The 19143-nt window shown below is 35.6% G+C and overlaps 1 protein-coding gene and 1 long non-coding RNA gene across 12 annotated transcripts in view; both read right to left on the bottom strand.

Moving 5' to 3' along the window:
- RALYL (RALY RNA binding protein like) overlaps window positions 1–19143 on the bottom strand; it is an 877709-nt gene that overhangs the window by 738080 nt on the left and 120486 nt on the right. The window lies entirely within an intron of this gene.
- On the bottom strand, window positions 248–6522 carry LOC309614858. The gene is made up of 3 exons (XR_014236435.1): window positions 4442–6522; window positions 3877–4374; window positions 248–3542 (listed from the first exon to the last, which is right to left on the bottom strand). It is a non-coding gene; the product is annotated as an uncharacterized lncRNA (long non-coding RNA).

Below are 19143 nucleotides of genomic sequence, written 5' to 3' on the forward strand. Positions count from 1 at the left end.
TGCTGACGCATAGATAATGGCGCATAGATAGTGGCGACAGAATTATGTGGAAATACAAGGTTTACTGATTTATTGTCTAATATTCGTTCCATACTAAACCTATATATACATTCATGCTCTTTAAATAAACTTGCCTTGCAACCATCAGTTGTCTTGGCCCTTCTGACCCCATACTGGTGCTTTTCAGTTCCTTACCCCTCACCGCCAGGAACTTCTAGCTTTCTGCAGCCGGTCTGCGGCAACAGAATATTATGCTTAACAAGTCAAGGCATGTGTAATATTATTTGAACATTGTCACTGATATGAGAAAATAAGACAATGATAAACTGACTTTCTTATTTTAATTAATTAATTTATTAATTATTTTTGGCTTCATTGGGTCTTCTTTGCTGTGCACGGGTTTTCTCTAGTTGCAGCGAGAAGGGGTTACTCTTCGTTGTGGTGCGCATGCTTCTCACTGCGGCAGCTTCTCTCGTTGCGGAGCACGGGCTCTAGGCGCGCAGGCTTCAGTAGTTGTGGCTCGCAGGTTCTAGAGCACAGACTCAGTAGTTGTGGCACACTGGGCTTAGTTGCTCCACGACATGTGGGATCTTCCCGGACCAGGGCTCGAACCTGTGTCCCCTGCATTGGCAGATGGATTCTTATCCACTGCACCACCAGGTAAGTCCCTGATTGACTTTATTTCTGCATAACTTAGTAATAGCTAGATTTACTTCGGTGACAAACATTTTGGGGAAAAAAATAATTTGCATAGGCTTTTCAGGTAAGTTTTTCTTATTCAGAAAGCCTTTCTCATAGACTCTGAGTGTGACCATAGTTACTGACTCAGGATGCATAATGAAGAACGAGCTTTCAGGACTTCCCTGGTGGTGCAGTGGTTAAGAATCCACCCGCCAATGCAGGGGATACAGGTTCGACCCCTGGTCCGGGAAGATTCCTACATGCCGCGGAGCAACTAAGACTGTGTGCCACAACTACTGAAGCCCACGTGCTTAGAGCCCATGCTCCACAACAAGAGAAGCCACCGCAATGAGAAGCCCGTGCACCACAACAAAGAGTAGCCCCCGCTCGCTGCAACTAGAGAAAGCCCCTACGCAGCAACAAAGACCCAACGCAGCCAAAAAAATAAAATTAATTAATTAATTAATTAAAAAAAAAAAAAAAGAACGAGCTTCCTGGGGATTTCTGAGGATGGCTTGAAGAAACCTGTGGAGTCCAAGTTCACAGAGTCTATAACCTATCCAAAATAGCAGCTCTTTTAAAAGGTAAATTTGGGTTTTACTACATCCAAATGATAGGAGGATGATTATAAGAATTTGATGCTGTGACTCCAGAGTTACACATACTGTAACTGTATAGGATAAGATGAACACTCTTCTTTCTGTGATTCAGACACACATACTCTGGGATACTGCTTTAATAGTAAAGATCACAGACAGTTGTTATAAATGAAACAACCCTGAAATTACAATGATGAATATTATGGTGACTAGCTGCTTGAATAGTTCTTAAAATATTATTGATACAAGCTCAGTCTCTGTGGAGATGTTCTGATTAGCGGGGATAGCATCCTAAGCATTAGGATGATACAATGTACATTTTCAGTAAATGGAATAAATATTCACTATTCTTCCTGTTTATAGAGAAAGTAAGTATATTAAATTCCTCAATAAAATCCAGCTTAAAATATCAGTGTCTCTTTATCATTTTCAAGATAAAATACTGTCCATTTTGCATAGCATACAATGCCCTCCATGGCCTTTCTCACCAGGCTCAACTTTTAAATCTTGTCCAAATGAACATAATGGTTTAGTTTTATAGAAATTCTTGAAATTCCTCAAACATACCACCATGTCTGTACCTTTGCATATGCTATTTTCCTTGCAATAAGTGTTTAAAATGTTGGTTATTACCCAACTGTAACCAATAATACCCACTGTATTGATTTCATGACTCATGACTTGGTCACCAATGACACTTTGAAAAAATATGACTGAGGGAAACAGTATGAGAAAGGAAATGAGTCTTAGGTAGAACTTTGTGAAATCCAAAATTTAACTGCTAGTTTAGGGAGGATGAGCCTTCAAAGAGAGGGGAAACCCAGATACTTAGAGACAAATACAGGTATGCTGTGAAGGAAGCAAAGGGAAGAGTATTTGGAAAAGAAAGAAACTATTATTTTTACTCATCACTTACAATATAGTAGCTGAATAACAGCCATTTGATGAATGCACCATATGGTATTCCGCCAGCTCACAGTGGATAATAACTTTGGTTATTTCTATCAATAGTTCTCAGGACCAACAATGCTATCACATGAGCTGTCTTATGAATGCATCTTATGCCCTTGTTCTACTATTTCCTTAGCATAAATTCCTATAAAATTATCAGAACGATGCTGTAAATAGCATAACACTTAAAATGTAGTATATATAGCCAAACTGTCTTCCAGAAAGACTGAAAACCATACTCTTGTCAACAGAAGATTAGAGTGTTTATGTTTTTATGAACCCAAGCTACTGGAGCTAATACTTTTCATTCACCTTTATAATCAGATAAGTAGAAATATTAGTATTTCATTATGTTTTTAATTGGCATTTCTTTTATTTCACTGAGGTTATGCATCTCTTCACATATTTATTAGCCATTTCTATTGACATTGTGAACTTAATGTCCACATTTTTCTAATTTCTGTTGAGATATGAGCTTAGTTGCTCCGCGGCATGTGGGATCTTCCCGGACCTGGGATCGAACCCATGTCCCCTGCATTGACAGGCAGATTCTTAACCACTGTGACACCAGGGAAGTCTCTATTTATGATCTTTAAGTTCTTTACATATTCATGATAATACAGTTTTTTTTCTGATTTACCAGTTTGTTTTTCATGCTTTAAACATGAAATAGTGCTTTTAAAATGTCTTGAAGGGATTTATCTGTTTTCCAGTCAGGCAGAGACTCTGAAAAAACAAAGACTCATGGCTGCATCTAAAGGCATCAGATTGCTCTACATCCTTACTATGCAAAACAAAAGGTAGCTCGATAGCACAGTTGTCATTTACAATTCAAGAAATTGATGGTAAATTAAATTATGAGGAATAAAGGAGTTCTAACAGAATCTGCTTATTTAATAACAAGTCAAAGTGATTTATATTGCATTAGTAAAAAAAATACTTTTATTTACAACAATGGAACAGAAAAAATTACACAAGGAAACACTAAACCTTAAAACCTTATAAAAATATGGTAATATATGAAGTGAACAAAAGTGCAAAAGTTCGTGGCTTAAGGCATTACCTTTCAAGTACACATTTGCCAAGGCAAGACTTTTTTGTGTGTATATACAAATATCACACTCCAAAGCGATTGTTGTTGACAGGTGAAATTTAAGCTCACAAAGGACAAAGGTAATGCAGTAGGCAGTAATTATTTGAAGTATAATGTCTATCAGATTAATGTAGACTTAATGAATGATGCTCATTGTGCATTAATACCATATGACAACTTCATGAAGAGCTCTTTAAAAGCTTCGAGTTTGGGCTTCCCTGGTGGCGCATTGGTTGAGAATCTGCCTGCTAATGCAGGGGACACGGGTTCGAGCCCTGGTCTGGGAAGATCCCACATGCCGCGGAGCAACTAAGCCCGTGTGCCACAACTACTGAGCCTGCGCGTCTGGAGCCTGTGCTCCGCAACAAGAGAGGGCCGCGATAGTGAGAGGCCCGTGCACCGCGATGAAGAATGGCCCCCGCTTGCCGCAACTAAAGAAAGCCCTCGCACAGAAACGAAGACCCAACACAGCCAAAAAAAAATAAATAAATATATATAAAAAAAAAGATTACTATTAAAAAAAAAAAAAAAAAGCTTCCAGTTTAAGAAAACTTGGGATAACTTGGTTTTGAAAGAAGTCACTCGGAAAACTGACAGATTTCTAGGTCTAGAGATTTCTACTGTATTAACACTTCCAAAGAGCAATCCTTGTCTACATCTGGAAGGTTGACAGTCTTTTTCTGTGAAGGGACAGATGGAAATATTTTAGGCTGTGTGGGCCTTACTGCATCTGTCACAACTATTCAACTCTCCTATTGTAGCAGCAAAGCAGCCATAGATACTTGAGGTACACAAGTGGGTGTGACTGTGTTCCAATAAAACTTTATTTACAAAAACTTGCAAACTGGATTTGGCCCATGGGCACTAGTTTGTGGATCCTTGGTCTACATGATAAAATTCAAACACACAGAGCCCTTCACATCACATCACAAGATACCTCCATGGGCTCATCTACTACTTTCCCTCTACAAACTCTCTACATACTGCCATACTGAACTTATTCCTGTTCTCTACATTGTGCCATTTCATGACACAGCTTGTTTTCACAGCCTAACTCACTACTGTGTAGGAAGAAAAGTAAATTGTGCCATTTCATGACACAGCTTGTTTTCACAGCCTATCTATCTCACTACTGTGCAGGAAGAAAAGTAAATTTCCCTCTATACTTCTGAGTTCTTGGCTCAGACTCCTGTAATAAAAGACATTAACAAGAGGAAAAACAAACAGAAGTTTATTAACATGTATGCCTCATGTATGCATGGTGGGTACTCAAGAAAAAATGAGTTTCCCTGAAGTGGCTTAGAATTCAGGATTAAATACCATCTTAACAGGGGGAGTGGGGATGCAGGCCTCTTAGAAGTCAGTTGATTTTTAGGAAAAATGAATGAGCCCTTAGAAGAAGAGATAGGAGGTATCACTGCTTGTTACAGTGTGTCTGGGTGTGGTGTGGACTTCCAGTCTCCTCTCCTGTGATAAAAGTCAGTATTGGTTGATGAAAATCCCAGGGATGGGACCAGACTGTTGACAGGTGAGTTCCTTTTGAAGGATAAGTCTTTAGGCAGATAAGCAGAGTTCAGAGAAAGCCTCTATCTGCATTTGCTGTTTTTCAAGTGTCTTCAGATCAAAATAATCAATATACCAAAGTGACATATTTTGAAGTGGCATGTTCTGATACATTTCACTACCTAGAATGTCTTAGCCCATTCTTCCCCTGGAAAATACATTGCATCATACTCCTATCCTCCACCCCTGCTTATCACAAGGACTAACTTATAATCTCCAGGGTAAAGATTATATTCCATTCATTTTTAAATCAACTGGATCTGGCTTATGGTGAGAGCTCAAAAAAGGTTGTTTCTGAAATAAGACCGGAGAAGTCATTAATATAGGAGGTAGAGACTGCTAGTTGCCTCCCAATAGCCATTAACATCCTTAGTAGTAGAGTTTGTATTTCAAGCCAAACTCATGGCTGCCTTAAAAAATGACATTTTTTTTTTTTTTCATGGAAAGGCATTTTACTTTAAATATAGCAGTGTGTACATGTCAATCCCAAACTCTCAATCTATCCCTCTCTCCCACCCTTCTCCCCCGTAACGATAAATTTGTCCTCTGAGTCTGTCTCTGTTTTGTAAATAAGTTCATTTGTATCATTGTTTTTATTAGATTTCCCATGTAAGTGATATCATATGATATTTGAAAATGAATATATTTAAAGCCTCTCTGGCAAAAAAGTTCTGTCCAATGGGATCAGCATAGAAGTAATGTACGCAAATTCTGGGTCATGCCCTTAAAGGGAAAGGACATAGATTTTTATGAGAAAAAAATTAGGTTTTTAAATTACTCTCATTGCAGTGTCTATCATACATGATTACATTGTCACGTTAATTATACTAAAAACTTAATTAATAGACTTAATGTTAGTATTCTGATCTTAAAATGTATTGCTACAGAATATGAAAATATTTATTTATTAGGTAGGTATATATTTTTTTAAAATACTCCTTGCTATTATAACTGTATTTTAAAATAAAAATAGCTTAATGTTTAAGGCATAAACTAAAGAATTAAAATTTTCAACCATCTACCTGTTGTAGCAATTATTTCAATTGGGAAAAGTTAAGCAATTAGCTAAGTGCAAAGAGAAAACACTCTAATTTTATCTCCTAGAAAAGGAATGAACAGTCCAATTAGGACAGTAAGTGGTCATTAGCAGAGAAGTAATCAGAAAGGTTAGAATCTGATACAGTTTAAAATGGACCATGAGAGTATCTTAAACAACATACTAAGGATTAGAGTTATAAACAGAGTTTTCCTTGAAATCCGGGTGCCGTAATTTATACAATCATATATGGCACTGTAATGTAAGCAATCATATATGTATATTAAATTGTTAATATGAAATTAACCTACTATTTTGTAATGTGTTAACTACTTATTATTTTTAAATAAACAAATGACACAAATGTTTTTATTCTTTGGATTTTTCCCCAATAGACACAGACCAAAAGTTACCTGCTATCCATACAGAACGGTCAGCAAAGTGCAACTTTTGCAGGCCAAGAAGCAGGCCATCTTGAGATACTAACTGGGCAACATTAAAACAAATTATGCATCTCCAGCTTAGGAATAGAGGTGGATAAATGAAGAAGAATATACAAGAAGGTTAAATTCAGGTTCAGATTTGTCAATTGTTGGTTCAGATTTGTCAATTGTTTGTTCAGATTTGTCAATTGTCAGTTCAGAGTTTGTTAGTTTTCAACTTGAAGGTGAATTACTTCTGAATGATGACACTTTTCAAGCCTTGGCTTTACCACTGGTGGCTGAAATGAAGGCATGTCACATGCCAGAAAAGCTGAGGCAATCAGGGGACTATGAGTTTAGTATATTTCATCAGTTATGAAGAGTGATTTTGTAGTCATGGCAGAGGCTGTCAGAGAACAGTATAATTACAAGAATTTATCCAGGAAAGGGGAAATCTAAAATTCAGTGAATGAAATTGACTAGGACATCAAGAATGTAATGTAAGAGAATCACTTGGTCATTAAAAATATATGTAGTTTGATGATAATGAAATAATGAAGGTAGTATTCGAGAGTGAGTGGTGAGGTGTTCTGTCCCCATAACAGTGAATCTATAAAAGTGGACTTGGTGACCTCCACTGAACATTCCACAGAAATGTGGGTGTTTTATATATTATATAGGAAATATAAAGGGAAATCACTCTCTTTTCCCACCAGCACAACAATCCTTATGCTACAATGGGAAAGGTTATTGGAAATCTGGGCATGGATAAAGCATGTATACAGTTTGATCCAGGCTTCCTAGAATTAAGAGTACCAGAGGAAGTAACAGTGCAGGAGGTAAAGAGCAGAAAGAGCCTGCATGATATATTTAGGACCATTTCCTAACGAAACCATGGTGTTATGGGTTATGTGGGAGGCACATGTCAGTGACAGAATTATGAATTTAACACCTTCAGAATCCCAGGTAGGAGGTAGAAGGCTACAACGAGTTTCCCCAAGTGAGAAATTGTGTGGAAATTGGCATTCATGCATTTGTGAAGTAGGAAGAAAGCAGGCTGCAGAGAAGCATGAATAGTTCTATAATAGTAATACTAAATAGTGTAAAAACAAGAGCATCACACCAGTCACCAAAACTTAATTTTAAGTAAAGTGTTTACTGAAAAGCGTAATAATGAAAAAGACATAAACAGGGACTTGAAAAATTCCAAAAGGAATACAATGCTTGCAATGAAATTCCACTGAATGGGTTCTTAATATGTTGAGAATTTTAATATGTTTCAGGCACTCTTCAAAAGAACTTGATGAGGTTAACTTTAAATGAGGAAACTGAGTCACGCAATGGTTAAGAAAGGTCACTAGTAAATGGCTCTAAACTATGCTACCAGTAAAAATTCATCTTGTTTGAAGTACAAACTATGAATAATGTTACCCACAGTCATAGGAAGGAAGGAAGGCAGGAAGGAAGGAAGGAAGGGAGGGAGGAAGGGGAGAACAAAGGGAGGAAGGGAGGGAAAGAGGAAAATTAGCCACGTATCAATTAAAAAACTTGATTGATTCAACAGCAAAACAACCAAGATATTCAATAGTCAAATAACCAGTAGACTTAGTTGAATAGTGCAAATCACCAATATACTAATCTTAAACCAATTAGTGAAATAGAGACCCTTTAATTCATCAAAATACATGTTTAGTAGATAAAGTATCATCACTCACAACCCACACACTATCACAAACACACACAAAATTCACTGGAGCACAGTTCTATGGTTTTAAATATGCTATTAACTAACTATATTACATGATTCAACTATATAACACAAGAGACTCACAAAATATTTAAAAAGATGATTACATAAGTGCTGTAGTGACATTCCAATCTCTTTTAACACATTCTAGTATTCCAACCCTGTGATTACCAGAATAATTGCTGCACTGAGTCATGCTGTTGCACTGTCATCTGTTGTAAGATGGCATGTTTAAAATTTTAACAGACAACACACTTGTTTGATGATGAATGATGGAAATCAGAATACAAGAGAAATTTCCTTTCATGGTAAATCCCTGGAATTTACAATGTGTGGTCATGTAGGCAGTCCATGATTTTCCTCATTCTGTTTATTTGAAGATATTTAATTTAGAACTACATTTCAAGTGCCTTTACCTACTATTGTACTGGTCTACCAATTGAACATTGTGCATTGAATTGCAAAGAGGAAAAGAGACTTCCTTTTTAAAGAGCTCAGCCCTAGGCCAAGAAGTGGAATGACTTTTTGTTTGTTAAGGGACATATATGGAGGTAAAAGGAAAGCATTATTCAAAGTTCCAAGGACAGCCTTTTTCAGAAACCTAGGTCATCTAAAACCTTCTATCAAATGATTTTAAATTTAAAGGAACAAGAAAATGAAAATGTCTTTTATAGCTAGCTTGTTAGATTTAGGCAAAATTTATGATACAATCGAGTTATTTATGTGTTATATGAATGCCACACTGCATACCTTTGTAGAAAATAGATTTAATTTTGTATGCAATATATTTATCATATATTTATGAGCTTTTCCTAAAACTTGAGGCATGTTTTACTATTTTAAATGATCATGAGGGATTGTAACTCATCTAACATTTATTGAAACAACTTCTATTTACGAATCCCAAGTTGGAGGAAACAGAGAAGAGTAAGTTATGGTCCTTGCCCTTAAGAATCATGCGAAGTACTGCAGCCCATCTTTGCTTGGAGGAATATTATATCACAATTTAGAAGGAAAAAAAGGCGGCTTCCTTATTTTAAGCATCTCCTCTATTTAGCTTCTACCCCAATCCTGGTCCCATAACCCAAAAATAGTTGATACTCCCAAATTCTATTTGCAGACAAAGTCACTAACTTTACTATAATAATAGCCTTTTCACTAATTTAAATCATATGAAGTGATGGATGTGGGGTACTTGATGAAAGCATCCCTGCATTCTAAATTGATCTGCAGAGGAAAACAAGGTTTACAGCAAAGGGGGAGGAAGGTCTATGATCCAAGAGGGTTGGCTGGTGTCAGAGAGACTGGAGACTGATTAGGGAAAGGACATGGGAAAAACAGGAGCTGGTCACCTCATACATGGTCACTGATGAATGAAGCCATTCTAGATTTGAGGTATCCAGCTCAGCTTCATAAAAGGTAACCTTAACCCCATATTAATAGAATAAACAAAATCAAGTCTTGGTTAAGGTGGGGTCTCTGGTTTTGAATCTTGACTGTCACTGACAAGCTACTGAAATTCTTTGTACTCTCTTTTCCCCTGATGATTTTCCTTGTTCTGATATCTGCTGTCTCTGAAATTAAAAGAGGCATGTCAGCTTTCTTTTGAGCGTGATATATTTTTCTCCATCCCTTCAGCTCTAAGTCTGTATCTTGAAATCCTTTCAGCTATAATCTCTCTATACCTATACTGCAGCCCTGTTAGCATGGTGGTAGCGTACAGAGAAGAGGGAGAGTTCCATGATCTTATGACTAAGTCTCGGTCTTTTAGTGGCCCCATGTTCCAAGATTGTGACCTACACAAATAAGGGTTTCTTAGCTTCCCCTGAAACCACCAGGTGACAAAGGAAGACAAGAGGTACTGTAGTGGCAGAAATCCCCCCTACCACCTTAAGATCTTTTTCCCTGAAGAGCAGGTCTTTGTGATGGAGAACACCCTGAACATATTTCACAATGATTACTCTTCTTTTCTCTTTTCCAGAACCAAGAGAGGATCTTAGTTCCTCAGGAGGTAAAACCCATGAAAGTATGGGTGTATTCCCTAACCCTAAGACTGTACTACTCGGAATTTTTCGCAATCACACTAGTCCATAGCCTCTAGCAATTAATGAAAATTATCATTTAAAGATTCCTTGACCAGTGTACTACTCCAGGGCTTCTGCTCCAGATCTTGGATGTGCCTCTGGATTAGCGCCTCTCTCTAAATTTCAGCATGGCAGTTTGCCACGAGACCTCATTTATCTGATGCTTCCAAGAAAAGCCATTGACCTTCAGTTTGTTCAACTTTTTCTTGTTGTAAGGACAGGATTGATGACTTCCAAGATCATTACATGTTGAAGCTAAAATCACCAATCCTGCTTTTAAACCTCTTCCTTTCCTCTTTACTTTCCCGACAATCGACTTTCTTTCCCTCTTCTTTCTAGTATTAGACCAAGAAAAAGCTTTTTACCACCATACAAACGATAATCTTCCTTAACCAATGACATTTCATTAGGAAATTTAGATATTTTGAGACATCTTAAAAAATGAAAACAAGTTGAAGAATGGTGCCATGATAAGTCACAAAGTCTAAGTAAGAATTACTTTCATGGAAAATTCCAAGGCATGGAATTCTTTTACTCCTAGAAACTCAAAAGTTAGGCAATAAACAGAGGCATTGCCAAAAGAGATAAAAACTTCCTAACAATCTTAGCTGGAACCATGAAGAATCTAGAAGCATATTTTAATTTTCTGCTCTAGTTCATTTGAGTCAAACAAACAAACAACAAAAAATGGAGTACACAGAAAGGCACTGGGAGAAAAGAAGCCTTTATACCTACACATAGAAACAAGGTTATTGTGTTCCTGTACATAGCAGGTATTAAGTAACCATTTGCTGAATGAATGAATAAACGACTCCATTTCACTTTAACTTTAAAGCCAACTGCAAATATAAATTAAGTTCTGTATGTTTTGTATTTGTATTTAATTGTGTTATGCAGCCAAGACACAGGACATATACATATATAAAGGTGACCCTTGAACAACAACTGTTTGAACTGCATGGGTCCACTTATACCTGAATTGTTTTCAATAAATATGTATTACAGTACAACACAATCCACAGTTGGTTGAATCCAGCCAATTCAGAGGGATGACTATAAAATTATAGGAGGATTTTCTACTGCAGGAGGCAAGGTTGATGCTCCTAAGCCCCGCATTGTTCAAGGGTCAACTGTAATTACATGTGGAATGCAACTTTATTACAGTGAAATAAACTGGGAGTGGGACACAAGTCTGTTTGTTTGTTTTGCCTGTGTGTATGTGTGTATATATATACATGTATGTGTGTATATATACATATATACACACACATCACACATATATATACATATACATATAGACCATATATATATATTCATGTGTAGGTATATATGGTACACATACATACATAGAGAGAGAGAGAGAGGAGTGGAAAGGGGATTGGCAACCTGAATAGATAGGGAAAATTTCAAGCTTAGAATGCCCACCATGTACCTACCTATAGTTCATATCACTCTAGATTAGATAACACACATTATTTGTTGGTATTATGCCCTTCATGAAAAACCTAAGCAAATATAGTGAATCTGAATCTGATATCATTATTCTGACTTTGACAGATGTGTTTTCTTTCCTATAAAATCAATTCTACTACAGAAATTCAGAATTTCAACTATAAATGTTGGAATTTGAATATGGAGAAAGTGTTTACCCAGCTTACATTTTTAAATGAAAACATTTTACTTAAGGATTTATGTACAGCTGACACCATTCATGTATTTTAAGTATATTGCAGGAATCTTACATATATATTTTAAACTAATTTGGAGAACAAGAAACAGAATAAAACTGGTTACATGTTTGAATTCCACTTTCACAAAATTCCTTAGAGAATGTGTACCTTTTGAAAAACAATTCTTTTACGACTAACACCATTCAAAAGATACATTTCCTTTGGAAGTTTAACAGGAACACATTCTAATATATTTATGTGGTGAAAGGATGAAAAATGTGTGCTTCTTCACCTCAAATATAGCTTCATCTTTCCTAAGTTTTTTCTATGCACAAATGACTCAGAAACTGTTAGTAATAAAAGTTTTACTTATCTTTGGAAAATATCAAAACTTCCTAAGAGACCTGTCTCCTAGCTGTGATTAAAGGAATAGGGAGTTAAAAAGACAACCAGCAAAGCACTCTGAGCATGTCACTTGGTGTCTGCAGCAACCTTAAGAAGAACTTAAGGAAGCCCTCCCTCTGTCTTGCTATCACAGACAATGAGAAGGAATTTTGGTCCCTCTCCTCAGGAGAGAAAGTTATGCATTTGGTCAGCTATTCACAACATAAATGCAGTTCTTTCTATTACGAGTATTAAAACTACTTCAGACCAAGGGCAAAATCTGACCCCTTGGAGAGGTCAAACCTTTCCTAGAAAAACTTTACCATCTATATTCACCATGAAGACAGAGTACTGTGAAGAAATATTGAGAAATTATGTCCAGCTGACTTAAAACAGTCTTAGTATCATGAATAAATACAACAACTTCTCTATTTTAAATGTAAGTAAAACAAATCTACTGATTCTATGAATGTACAACAGAAGGGAGACAAACCTTCTTCAAGATGTCCACTTGAACACTGTGTTCCAGCTCCTGATGCAATTGTATAATTGGCTGAAATTCAGCCACATAGGGAAGCATGTGTATATCTCAAATTCACTTAAGAAAATGCTCTTGGTTGAGAACCAATGCAAAGAGTGTGTTAAGCACTTCAATTCACTTAATGGTCATTCCTAAGCAAACCAGTCTTACCCATATCAAAACCAACCCATATTCTGCACAAATAAAACCTGTAAGAATTATATAAGGAGCAAAAAGATAAATCATCTTTCATTGATTTAATTTAAAATATTAAAATATCAATATTTAATATTATTTTTAAATATTTAATATTTTAATATTAATATTTTAAATATTTAAAAATTTTACAGATAATGAAACAAATGCATTAGCTTCATAGAATCTCACTACCAGTTTGTCTATATTATAACCATTATTGTAGCAGAAACCATATCTGTCCTATTCTCCACTCTATCCTCATCACCCCCATTCTGCCATTGAATTGCTGAGTATTTATTGAGACACTTCTTTCTGTATGCCTGACACTGTGCTAGGCAGTAAGATTTTAAACAACAAGTAAAGACATTTGATCTTCCTGACCAAATGGCCAGGAAGACAGTTTTTTAAAAAAAGTATGCAAAACAAGAATAAATTTATTTATAAATGTAACATCTATAAATGTTACAATTGCTACAAAAAAGCAGTGCCACATGATAAAAGTTTGCCACAATTACAAAGTCAGTGGAGGTTTTAAGAGGATGTGATGAATGATATGATTTGAAAGATAAACAGGACAGGAGGGGCAGGCAGAAAATATAACATATGCAAGTGTCCAGTGGCTTGGTATAAGAGGGGCAGTGAAAGAAAACTACTATGGCTGGAGACCAGAGAGTTAAGAGCAGGGACTAGTGTGTTGTAGATGCAGATGGAGAATTAGGATGGTAACATTTAGCTCATATTAAGGATGTAGGTCCTCATCCTGAGAACAATAGAAAAGATCTCTTTGGGGATAGGATGGAGGACAAACTGTAAAACAGGGCCCAGGTTCACAGGAATGTAGCCTGTGCAGATGCCACAGGGTCACGTGCTTAGTTTAATGTTCTGCTGTTGCCATATTAAAGTTTTAATACATTTTGAAAATAAAGCCTTGCATCTTCATTTTGCACTAGGCCTCACAAATGATGTAGCCAATCTAATTGTAGGGGGTCAACAATGGATTAAGATAGGTTTTATGTCTATTTTAGTTGCCTATAAAAGAAATAATTGTAAGACTAAGGTGAAGATGAAAGGAAATGATATTTAACAGGAAAAAAAGTAAGGGTGATAGATGTAAATATTTAGTAAGTGAAATAATTAATTAAAATTATAAAGAAGAGGAAAGAAAGAGAAGGAAGGAAAGAAGAAAAAGAGAAGCATAAAATAGCCAGTTTCCATGAAACCTAGGATGTGCTTTTCCAACTGTGCCAAATTACATTTCACTTGCCAAGATAAAAAGCACAGCTTTGATCATGACAATTTGCTCCTCAAAAAATTTTAATAATACAGCAGGTATTAACAGTTACCTAAATAAAATCTATCCCTTTTCCCTTTCCTCCTTGCTACCAGAGGCTTGACTGTGTTCAGTTGAAACCCTTCTTTACAAGGCCGTGTGCTTCAGTAAGCCAGTCAGGGCAAACCCATTCCCTTTGGTGGTTATTAGTTTAGAAACTGGGTGTGGCACAATTCTGTCCAATGTGATGTGATGGGAAATCTGCTTGAGAGTTTCTGAACATACTTTCTCATTGCTAAAGAAACACATCTATTTCCTCCTCCCCTCTTCCACTTGACCTTGCCACATAACCCAGAATCAGTGCAGCCATCTTGACATGATGAGGAAAGAGACTACAAACTCAGAATAACAGGGCAGCAAGACTCTAAAAACCCATGCTCAGCTGCTGAATTACAGAGCCTCTAAGCATCTACTTCAGAAATTCTAATGTGCAATCATAAAATTCCTTTTGTTTAATCCTCTACTAGATTTAATATCCTTGAGGTCAGATGCTGTTTTATTCATCTTTGCTTTGCCCCAAGCATCAAACACAGTGTTTTCAATCTCATAACTATATCTTACGTTATGAAACGTGAGTTAATTTAGGAGCCAAGGATTACATGTAGCTAAAGTATCACAAAATAATATTTGGTACTGATTTACATGTACTTCATCCCTGCTCTTCTCATTATATTCCATTTAACTTAGAATCATTATATTGCATAAGGAGTGGGTATTTTTGCTTCTATGAATCGTAAAATCGAGTTTTGGAGTGCTTTTGAGAATACGTAACCTAGTTAAATGAAGTGTTATTAAATTTTAATTAACATGTGCTATTCAAAATTAATCAGATCCGTAACTAAAATTGTGCTCAGCAAATGATCACACACACACACACACACAAAATGAAGCTCTCTAGTAATTTCAAATTATGTTGTGTTTCATAAAGGGTTTAGTATGTTATTTCCTCTGCTGAAATAGGGAACCCCTTATTTTTTTTTTTTATTGTTTCACTTTATTGCACTTCACAGATACTGTATTTATTTTTACAAATTGAAGGTTTGTGGCAACCCTGCATGGAGCTAGTCTATTGGTGCCATTTATCAAACAGCATTTGCTTACTTAGTGTCTGTGTCATATTCTTTTTTTTTAATTTTTGAATTTTATTTTATTTATTTTTTTATACAGCAGGTTCTTATTAGTCAACAATTTTATACACATCAGTGTATATATGTCAATCCCAATCGCCCAATTCATCACACCACCTCCCCCACCCCCTGCCGCTTTCCCCCGTTGGTGTCCATACGTTTGTTCTCTACATCTGTGTCTCAATTTCTGCTCTGCAAACTGGTTCATCTGTACCATTTTTCTAGTTCCACACATATGCGTTAATATACGGTATTTGTTTTTCTCTTTCTGACTTACTTCACTCTGTATGACAGTCTCTAGATCCATCCACGTCTCAACAAATGACCCAGTTTCATTCCTTTTTATGGCTGAGTAATATTCTATTGTATATATGTACCACATCTTCTTTATCCATTCGTCTGTCGATGGGCATTTAGGTTGCTTCCATGACCTGGCTATTGTAAATAGTGCTGCAATGAACATTGGGGTGCATGTGTCTTTTTGAATTATGGTTTTCTCTGGGTATATGCCCAGTAGTGGGGTTGCTGGGTCATATGGTAATTCTATTTTTAGTTTTTTGAGGGACCTCCATACTGTTCTCCATAGTGGCTGTATCAAGTTACATTCCCATATATGACAAACCCACAACAAACATCATTCTCAATGGTGAAAAACTGAAAGCATTTCCTCTAAGATCAGGAACAAGACAAGGATGTCCACTCTCGCAACTATTATTCAACATAGTTTTGGAAGTCCTAGCCACAGCAATCAGGGAAGAAAAAGAAATAAAAAGAATACAAAGGGGAAAGGAGAAGTAAAACTGTCACTGTTTGCAGATGACATGATACTATACATAGAGAATCCTCAAGATGCCACCATAAAACTAATAGAGCTAATCAATGAATTTGGTAAAGTTGCAGGATACAAAATTAATGCACAGAAATCTCTTGCATTCCTATACACTAATGATGAAAAATCTGAAAGAGAAATTAAGGAAACACTCCCATTTACCATTGCAAGAAAAAGATAAAATACCTAGGAATAAACCTACCTAGGGAGACAAAAGAACTGTATGCAGAAAACTATAAGATACTGATGAAAGAAACTAAAGATGATACCAACAGATGGAGAGATATACCATGTTCTCAGATTGGAAGAATCAATATTGTGAAAATGACTATACTACCCAAAGCAATCTACAGATTCAATGCAATCCCTATCAAATTACCAATGGTATTTTTTACATAACTAGAACAAAAAATCTTAAAATTTGTATGGAGATACAAAAGACCCCGAATAGCCAAAGCAGTCTTGAGGGAAAAAAATGGAGCTGGAGGAATCAGACTCCCTGACTTCAGACTATACTATAAAGCTACAGTAATCATGACAATATGGTACTGGCACAAAACCAGAAACATAGATCAAAGAAACAAGATAGAAAGCCCAGAGATTAACACACGCACCTATGGTCAACTAATCTATGACAAAGGAGGCAAGGATATACAATGGAGAAAAGACAGCCTCTTCAATAAGTGGTGCTGGGAAAACTCGACAGCTACATGTAAAAGAATGAAATTAGAACACTCCCTAACACCATATAAAAAATAAACTCAAAATGTATTAGAGACTTAAATGTAAGACCGGACACTATAAAACTCTTAGAGGAAAACATAGGAAGAACACTCTTTGACATAAATCACAGCAAGATCTTTTTTGATCCACCTCCTAGAGTAATGGAAATAAAAACAACAATAAACAAATGGGACCTAATGAAACTTCAAAGCTTTTGCACAGCAAAGGAAACCATAAACAAGACAAAAAGACAACCCTCAGAATGGGAGAAAATATTTGCAAACGAATCAACAGACAAAGGATTAATCTCCAAAATATATATACAGCTCATGTAGCTTAATATTAAAAAAACAAACAACCCAATCCAAAAATGGGCAGAAGACCTAAATAGACATTTCTCCAAAGAAGACATACAGATGACCAAGAAGCACATGAAAAGCTGCTCAACATCACTAATTATTAGAGAAATGAAAATCAAAACTACAGTGAGGTATCACCTCACACCAGTTAGAATGGGCATCATCAGAAAATCTGCAAACAACAAATGGGCTTATTTTTAATGTGGTCAGAATAGAGACTGATAAAAATTCCACATGTAAAGAAGGGTAGGTAGTCTCTTAAGTTTCAAATTCTTGAGAGATGCTGAGTTTAAGTCATTGAATTTATGGGTATAGAATGAGAATAAACATTTGAACAATGTAACATATTTTATGCTGATATAAAAAATAAAGAGATCCACCAGGGAAACAACTACAGTTAAATTTAACAATTTTTAAGTAAACGGTAGAAAGGATATTAGACAAAATAATAAATAACTTAAGATTTAGCTTTTACTCAAACCATACTTACCAGAATGCACATGTAATGGATAAAAACCACCTTTCCTAATTTTCTACCTAATTTTCTATATCAACTAATAAAACATGTTAACACAAGTATTAATAATAACTTGAAAAAACTTATGGAAGTTAATTTATCTTTCTCATCTTTCTCAATTTTGAGCATGATATTACACAAATACTTTCTGAGAAAAGAATAATGAATGATTTAGAGTACATGAAATATGGTCATAGAATGGAACACCACCAGTAATTTTCCATATCTTTCTTAGCCAGAATTTCTGTAAATTGCAAATGTAAATTGCAAACCAGGCATTTAGACAGACTTAGACAGAGATGAAGAGTAAATTGATTAACAAGAGAAGTTCTAGTAATTCCTAGGAAATCAAAGTAAAGATTGACTTTGGTAAAATTTTGATAGAAACATGAATTTAAAGAACTTTCTAAATGTCTGATTATCTGGGTCTCAAAAGTTAGCCAAGTGGAAGACACAGATTTTATATACAACAGTAATCACATGCATGTGCAATTCCCTAAATTGAAAATAATAATTTTTACAAAGTATTAGATTCTTTGCTTTCTAGTCAAGTAATTTTACTAAACATGATCAGTTATGCTAAAAGCTAAATCTTACTCCAATTTTTAATGAACTACTATCAAAGCAACCTATAATTTTCATTAACTTTAAAAATACAAGGAAATATTATATACAATTTTAATACTGGTGTACCTGATTCAGAAAAAAAAAAAAAAAATTGGCCAGGCAGTGGAATAGCAGAATTTGGCAATTTCTCATTCAGATTAAATATTCAGAATTGGCTATAAACTATGCAGCTAGTGACTATCTTAGACTCAGGTTATATTCCATAAAAAGGCTACAAGAATCCTCATTGTATGCAAAGTCTATTTAACTAGGCTTAGATTAACAAGAAATTGGGCAGCTAATTTAACCAACTTTGATCAATGTGTAGATTCCTCTGAAATTAATAATCTTCATTATTTTGCCTAAGGTAAGGCAAAATTATATGGTTCAAAACTCAGGAGGTGCAAAAAAGGCAGTCATTGAAAGTCTCCTAACATGCAATTCTCCCTCAGGCCTCCAAGTCCTCCTCCCACAAGCTGCAAATTGTATCAGTGTCTTATATATGAATTTAGGTATATATTTTTGCATATTCAACAAATACATATAAATATTATTTGTCTCTCTTTTATACAAATAGTTTTATAAAGATGATATAAAATTAGTAAGCACACTGTTGGCATATCATTTAATATGACTGGGAGATGATCACACATCAGTTCATAAAGGCTTCCTCAATACTTTTTAAAGGTGGTTATTATTCTATA

This window comes from Balaenoptera borealis (genome assembly GCF_965194805.1).
Source record: "Balaenoptera borealis genome assembly, chromosome: 17".
Lineage (NCBI taxonomy): Eukaryota > Metazoa > Chordata > Mammalia > Artiodactyla > Balaenopteridae > Balaenoptera > Balaenoptera borealis.